This window comes from Cajanus cajan, chromosome 3, assembly GCF_000230855.2.
Source record: "Cajanus cajan strain Asha chromosome 3, NIPB_CcT2T_4, whole genome shotgun sequence".
Classification (NCBI taxonomy): domain Eukaryota; kingdom Viridiplantae; phylum Streptophyta; class Magnoliopsida; order Fabales; family Fabaceae; genus Cajanus; species Cajanus cajan.
In genome coordinates this window covers 25,490,840-25,498,362 of record NC_138519.1, presented here as the reverse complement: position 1 = coordinate 25,498,362, position 7,523 = coordinate 25,490,840, and positions in this window count along the sequence as shown.

Here is a 7,523-nt window from a genome sequence, read left to right as displayed (position 1 = left end):
TTATAGAGTTCTGCCTGCCTAACCCGGAACGGCCCATTCCAAAAGCGGAACGCCCGTTCTGGGCCTGAAAAATCCATGTAAAATTTTGAACTGGAACGGCCCGTTTCGAAACCAGAATGGCTCGTTCCGAGACTCATCCAGAACGGCCCGTTCTCCTTCCGGAACTGCCCGTGCTCCTTCCAGAACTGCCCATTCCAAAATCAGAACGACCCGTTCTCCTTGTTAGAACGGCCCGTTCTGGACCCGTTCCCAACTTAAAATTTAGTGTCTTTTTATTGCTTGGAACGGCCCGTTCCAATTTTGGAACAGCCCGTTCCAAGTTACCCATCTACCCCTCTAACTTTAATAAAATTGCGAAAATGCCATTAATGAAAATTACAAAAATATCCCTTTTAAAAAAAATGAATATTACAATTCTCCCCAACAACAAAAATTTTCATCCTCGAAAATTCACTTACTTAAAAAGAGATATGGGTATTGATCCTTCATCCTATCCTCCAACTCCCAAGTGGCTTCATTAGTAACCTCATCCCAAATAACTTTCACCAGATTGTCGCCACCCGCCGAAACGGACATTGGCATTCGCGACGATGGTCGGACTCTTTTTAGTTTTGAAAAATGATGGATTGTTAGAACGACTTATTCTCAAACTGAGACCTCATCGAACTAACAATTTTGTTAAATAATTCTCACCAATCCGTATTAATCCCAAACGGGACCCTCTATGGATTAGTGGTTTTCGCAAAAAGGGGTTCTTGGAGTCGCCACCAATGTTTTACTCAAAACATTGGAAAAAGACATAAGGCAATTGATTTTCGCAAATCAACTTTGGCCATTACAACCAGAGTTTGGGTAAAGGAGTCGATTACGTGTGGGGAAGGTGTTAGCACCCCACAACGCCCCTTTCGGGTTCCCTATGACAGATTATTTCATAAATAATAGCTTAAAATTACTAAACTACCCCTATTTATTAGAAAGATTATAAGTAAACTATCTACATGATGAAAGTTTTAAACGTGCAATGCAACAATCAAAAAGCGATAAATGAAAGCGGTAAAAGAAAGGATTTGGAAAGAAACCTTCGAAGCGGGCTTTTATATATTCAAAAAGGAGTTAGGAGGCTTTTTGGCGCTCCTTCCCACTACACGTTCGCTCGCTCCTTTCCCTAAAATAAATATTAACTATGGAAATCAAAGAGATTTCCCTTCGACTTGTTCGAGTCTCAAGCTAAAGGCTCGTGAACTCAAGAACTTAGTCGGATCAGCTCTCGGAGAGATTTCTAGGGCAGAGAATAGCTCAAAAACCCAAGAATACTCAGCAAGAGGGTGGAGAAATGCTCCAAATGTGTGGAAGGACGAGCCAATGACGTCCTATTTATAGGATTGAGGCGCAGTACGGCCTAAGGAGTCAATACGGCCCGTACTGAGTTTTTGAACTACAGTACGGCCTGAAGTTCAAAAACTTCAGTACGGCCGTATTGATTTCATTATGGCCGTATTGTAGTTCAAATGGCTCAGTACGGCCGTACTGAACCTCTAGGAGGGCGTATTGAGCTCCAATCCTCACACACCCTTATTCTAAGCTACTCTAAGACTTCTAGACCTACAAAGAATCATCCTAGGGTCTTCCAGGAGTCCTTCTGGCTGACTTTCCTTCGGTCGTCGAGAGTCTTTGAGTCTTATTTCCGACCCGGACAATTTTAGGGGTCTACAGCTGCCCCCCCTTTACTTAGTCGAACGGCTTTTTTGGTGTACCGGTTGACAAGTAAAGGAGTTGACCCAATTGTCCGGGGAGTAAGCCATCCTTCCGACTTGTAGTGTCCTCAGGTGGGAAAATTGTTGAGTAGCCTCTCTAGGTTGAGTTTGCCCTCTCCAGGGTGAGTATTAGTCGTCGCCTCTCCAGGCTCGTGCATACCTCGGTGTTTCTGACGACCTCGGTAGCGTGAGTTTGCCCTCTCCAGGGTCTGCATGCCTCCGTGTTTCTGACGACGTTGGCAGCTGCATACCTCCGTGTTTCTGACGATGTCGGTAGCTGAGTATTAGTCGTCGCCTCTCCAGGCTCGTGCATACCTCGGTGTTTCTGACGACCTCGGTAGCGTGAGTTTGCCCTCTCCAGGGTCTGCATGCCTCCGTGTTTCTGACGACGTTGGCAGCTGTATACCTCCGTGTTTCTGACGACGTCGGTAGCTGAGTATTAGTCGTCGCCTCTCCAGGCTCGTGCATACCTCGGTGTTTCTGACGACCTCGGTAGCGTGAGTTTGCCCTCTCCAGGGTCTGCATGCCTCCGTGTTTCTGACGACGTTGGCAGCTGCATACCTCCGTGTTTCTGACGACGTCGATAGCTGAGTATTAGTCGTCGCCTCTCTAGGCTCGTGCATACCTCGGTGTTTCTGACGACCTCGGTAGCGTGAGTTTGCCCTCTCCAGGATCTGCATGCCTCCGTGTTTCTAACGATGTTGGCAGCTGCATACCTCCGTGTTTTTGACGACGTCGGTAGCTGAGTATTAGTCGTCGCCTCTCCAGGCTCGTGCATACCTCGGTGTTTCTGATCACCTTGGCAGCTTGATTTTGCCCTCTCCAGGGTCTGCGGTTTGCCCTCCCCAGGGTTGCATACCTCCGTGCTTCTGGTCACTTTGGTAGCGTGAGTTTGCCCTCTCCAAGGATTTGTGATGATTTTGTCTCCACAGTCCATGATGCTGCTTCGACGGTTGTTTTTGATTTTGGTGCCGCTGAGGGCTGGATAACGCAGGGATTCGTCTAGGGGATGTGCAGTTACTCATAGGTTCTTGTGTCCCAACTTTCCATTGCGTAGTTGGTGCCCACTGGGGAAATTCTGATTCCTTGGGGATGCAGACACAAAGATGCTCTTTCTGAGGTGAGCGATGCCTTATGATTGGCTGACGTCATTTCGACGTTGGTGGAGTATCCCGGTTATCCTTATTCGGGTAACTTTTTTGATTTTCTGGTTTTGTTGCCTCTTCGTAGGCTGTTATCCGCTGGGGGATTCTGTCGTATTGATCTTGATTGGCCTCTTCTGTTAGGCAGATTATCTTGACGTTCGGTGTTTGGCTGAATACCGAATTCCGCTTGGGGAATGGTTATTGATCTTTTCGGATTTTCTCTTTTTGAAGGAGTGCCTCTGAGTAGGCGAAGGGGGATTGAGGATCTTATGTATCCCAGAGTATTATTTAGAAAGCCTCTTCAGGCTTAGCTTCACTCGTCGCTCGAGTTGGAAAGCTATCTTCCACTGAGGAAGTCTATGTCCTTTGACTCGGATATTTTGTTTGGATGATCATGCTTCCATTGGGGAATCTTGCTGATCTTGCTCTGATAGCTTTTACTGGGAATTCGGCCCAAGAGTGCAAGCTGAGATGTCTCTGGGGAGTATTATTTCGGCAAGCCTCTCCAGGCTCAGTTATTCTGTACGATTGTTGGATTTTCTGAATTTTTGCCTTTTTTGTCGATTTCGGCTTTTTTCGGCTTTTTCTGTACAGAAATTAAAGTGCTAAAGAACTTTGAACTCGAATGTGGAAAATTTCATTAATCAAACGGAATGAAATTTGTACAGTGATGATAAAAAGAGTGGGGCACAGCCCGATCAATCAAAATAAACAAAAAGCAGGAAAACACAGCAAATGGTCGGTCTTCATTCCTCTGCCGGCGGATCCTGTGGAGGGTCTGGGAAGCGACGATGCAGCCAGACTGACAGGTTGTCAAAATCCTGTCTCAGGGCGTCAATGCTGTGCTGCGCAGTGTCGAATCGGGCGTCGATGCTCTGCTGCAACGCGTCGAAACGAGCATCAAAGTAGGCCCTGTCTTGCTGCGAGGTGTCGGCCTCTGTCTGCGGGTCCCCTTCACCCGGGAGCTCGATGTTCTCGAAAAGCTCACTGAAGGTGTCGCGGGTGGTCGCACGTACATATTGCCTCCCTGCCTTAGCAATGATCTTCATATTGAGCAGGGTGGCAGCATTGATAGGCTTGGGCGCCAACTCCCCCGCATCTACGCCATCAGGGCACCCCCAAGTCTCGGCGAGTCGTGAAAGGAGCGTAGAGACCAAAATGTATCCTCGCCGAGCGTCGCTGCCCTCTCTTGCCCCCAGATTCTTTATATGTTCGAGAAAAAAGAATCCGGGGTTAGCCTTCTGCCCGGTGGCCATGCAGTAAAGAGCTAGCAGATCCTGCCGCGTTACTGACTCTGGACTCTTCAGTCTGGCGTGGATGGAGCCGGTAATCAGCTTGTGGCAAATCCGGAGCGTAGTCGGGAGCCGGGTACCCTTTACTCCAGCGTGATAATCCATCTGACCCGTGACCTCTCTCCACATCTCGGTCGGGGTCAGATTATCAGGGCACTCACAGACGGCGTCCCGATATTCCAACTGATCGGCTCGCCGAAAGAAACCAGCCTGGACGTTGAATTCATCTAGTGTCAGGGAGCGGTATCCTCCCTTCATCCAGAAGTCTACAGAGTAGACCGTTGCGCCGTAGCTGTTCATCGACTCTGTGACACCGACGGTAGCCAGAAATTCCTTTGTCGCGGTCGGATAGATCTTAGGGTGGGGATCAAGGAGGAACCCCCATCCTATGGCATCGATGTAGCCTCTGACCTCATCTTCCCATTCCATTGCCCGAAGGATGCTGAAGTCGAGCACCCTCGACGGCTGGAAGACGAATGACTCGAGGAAATCCAACCTCTCTTGGTGCCGCGCGGTCATTTCAAGTTGCGCAGGGACCCTCTGCCTCTTCCTTGAAGACTCGGCCATTTTTTCGGAATCGGAGGGATCTCAAACACACTCACAGATAAAGTATGCAGAGGAATGAAGATGTTGTGATGAATGAGAGGAGGAGGGACGTATTTATAGAAAAAATTAGGTCAGTACGGCCTGTATTAAATTCAGTACGGTCGTACTGACCTTACTGTTGATGTACAAAAGAATGGGCCAATACGGGCCGTATTGAAATCAATACGCCCGTATTGGTGTGGACGTTATGGCCAATACGGCCGTATTCATTTCAGTACGTCCGTATTGAGTTGAAAATTTGTTCGTAACCCTAATTTTAGTACGGGCGTACTGAACATGGTACGGGCGCATTGTTTTTTTTTTTTTTTTTTTTTTTTTGGAAATAAACAGAGAATAAGTGATCTTCCAGTACACCTATCATCTGTATGCATGTATGCGGTAGGATGCACCTAATTCTATTTGATTTATTTTTCAAAAGAATTAACCGATGCGTTTCTTTGCTTGGATTTTGCCATTCCTCTAGACGGGCTGTGCGCTGCCGATTTCTGTAACCGAGGAATGATGCGTGTTATATCGAGATTGGTGTCATCAACCCAGTGATCCTTCCCTTCCTTTAGAAGACGTATCAACCCTCCTATTGACCACTATATCTCCATGTTTCCACTAGATTATTCTAAAATCGTTTGGGACAAGAGAAAAGAAAGGAAAGATATTTTTGTTCAAAAGTTTGTGTTTTAGAGGGGATTATTATTGTTTTGAAAACGGTTTTTGTAAGAATGGCTGGCCAAGGTAGGCTCATGTGTTTAGGCTTGTTTGATTAAACACTTATGAAGTTAAGAAAGTCTTGTTATTGACGTTGTGATTCGACAACTTAGATAGCTTCCCTTGAACCTTTCTTTTTGAATTCAGCTCATGGTACCATCATGGATTTCTTTTGCTTTTTTTGATTGTCCTTATTTTTGCCTAAAACACCCCTTTGTGGCGTCTCAGCGGACCTTTGTTTCATTTGTGCAACCCTAATTTTTGCCTAGGTCACCCTTTTGTGGGATTCCTAGCGGGTTCTTTGCTCTTATTTTTGCGCAGCCCCCTTTTTGGGTTTCCTGTCGAGCTTTTTTGTTTTTAGGATTTTGTCCTTAAAGGATTTCTTTTTTATCCATGATGGCACTCATCGAGGCCAAGGAAAGGTGCTCCAAGTTGTCACACACACTTCCACATAAAAATGATGCGGGTTTATTGTTATTAAGACGATTTTAACCTCATTCATGCTTATTCAAACAGGGTTAAAAATAATGTGGTCTATAAATTTATTGCAAGCAAGAAAAGAAGCAATAAAAACTAATAAAGAACGATTTTATTATAATTCTAGCGGAAACATGTGCCCTATCGAGGCTCGGGGGTCGGCCTGTCCCCGAGGAGTGATCTCTAACAGTCATCAGGTCTATACATCCCTATCGGAAGAAGAAGAGCACTTGATGACGACGACCGGCCTTGACACTTATGAACCGACCTTCCTAAAGATCTGGCTTAAAGAACGTCGAGAAGGATCTTGGTTCCTCTTCGTCCTTTGATCTTTATTAGGGTTGTATCCTAACCCTTGTTTCCCCGGATTATCCTTAATAATGGGTAGCTCGGGAATTCCTTGGGAATCCTTGCCAAGTCCTTGTCCAGGCAAGTATCCGTTCTTGGTGAGCATGTAGGCTACCTTCTTCATTTCTCGGGGAAACGTTTCGACATTGGCAATCTCCAATGCTTGGAAGGCGGTCTCTAGAGCTTCCTCTGCTGCATCCACGTAAGGTATGGCAGATGGCTTGCTGATGAGTATGTCATCTTCGGCTTGTACGGTCACCAGCTTGTCACCCACTATGAATTTGACTTTCTGGTGGAGCGTAGAGGGAACAGCTTTCGCATCATGAATCCAAGGTCGACCGAGGAGACAGCTGTACGCGGGAGTAATGTCCATCACTTGAAATTCGACATTAAAGATGGTGGGTCCAATTTGGATTGGAAGATTGATTTCTCCCACCACTTCTCTTTTAGAACCGTCGAAAGCTCGGACGATCATGTTGCTCGGGCGCATTTGGATTCCCTTGATTGCCACTTGATCAAACGTTCTTTTTGGCATCACATTCAAGGAAGATCCATTATCCACCAAGACTTTAGCGATGTGATATTCCTTGCACTTTACAGAGATGTGCAAGGGCTTGTTGTGATTCGGTCCCTCAACGGGGATTTCTTCATCGGTGAAAGTGAGGTGATCATTAGCCGTGATGTGACTAACAATCCCCTCAAACTTGTCTTGGGAGATAGTGTGCGACACGTACGCCTCGTTCAAGACTTTCAACACAGCTTGCCGATGCGGTTCGGAGCTTAGGATCAACGACAACAGAGTAATCTTTGCTGGCGTCCTATGAAGTTGATCCACGATGGAGTACTCGCTTTGTCGGATATATTTTAACAGCTCGTCAGTCTCCTCCTCGGATTCTTTATTTTCCTCGATTTTCTCTTTTTCTTTTTCCTTTCCTTTATTCTTGGGAGCTTTATCATGAAGATCTTCGGGAGTGTAGATCCTGCCACTCCTAGTCATGCCCCCAAGTCCAGCGATGTTAGAGATATCGCTGTCGGCAGAAGAATGGATGTCGTATATCCATGGCACAGCCTTATTCGATTCGTAGGGAAAAGGTCTTGGAGCAGTGATCTTCAACGGTGTCGGACCTTCCCCTTTATTCGTCTTGATTACCAACAACGGAGTTGATGTGCGTTCGCTTGGCGCGGTTGTTGGCTTACAC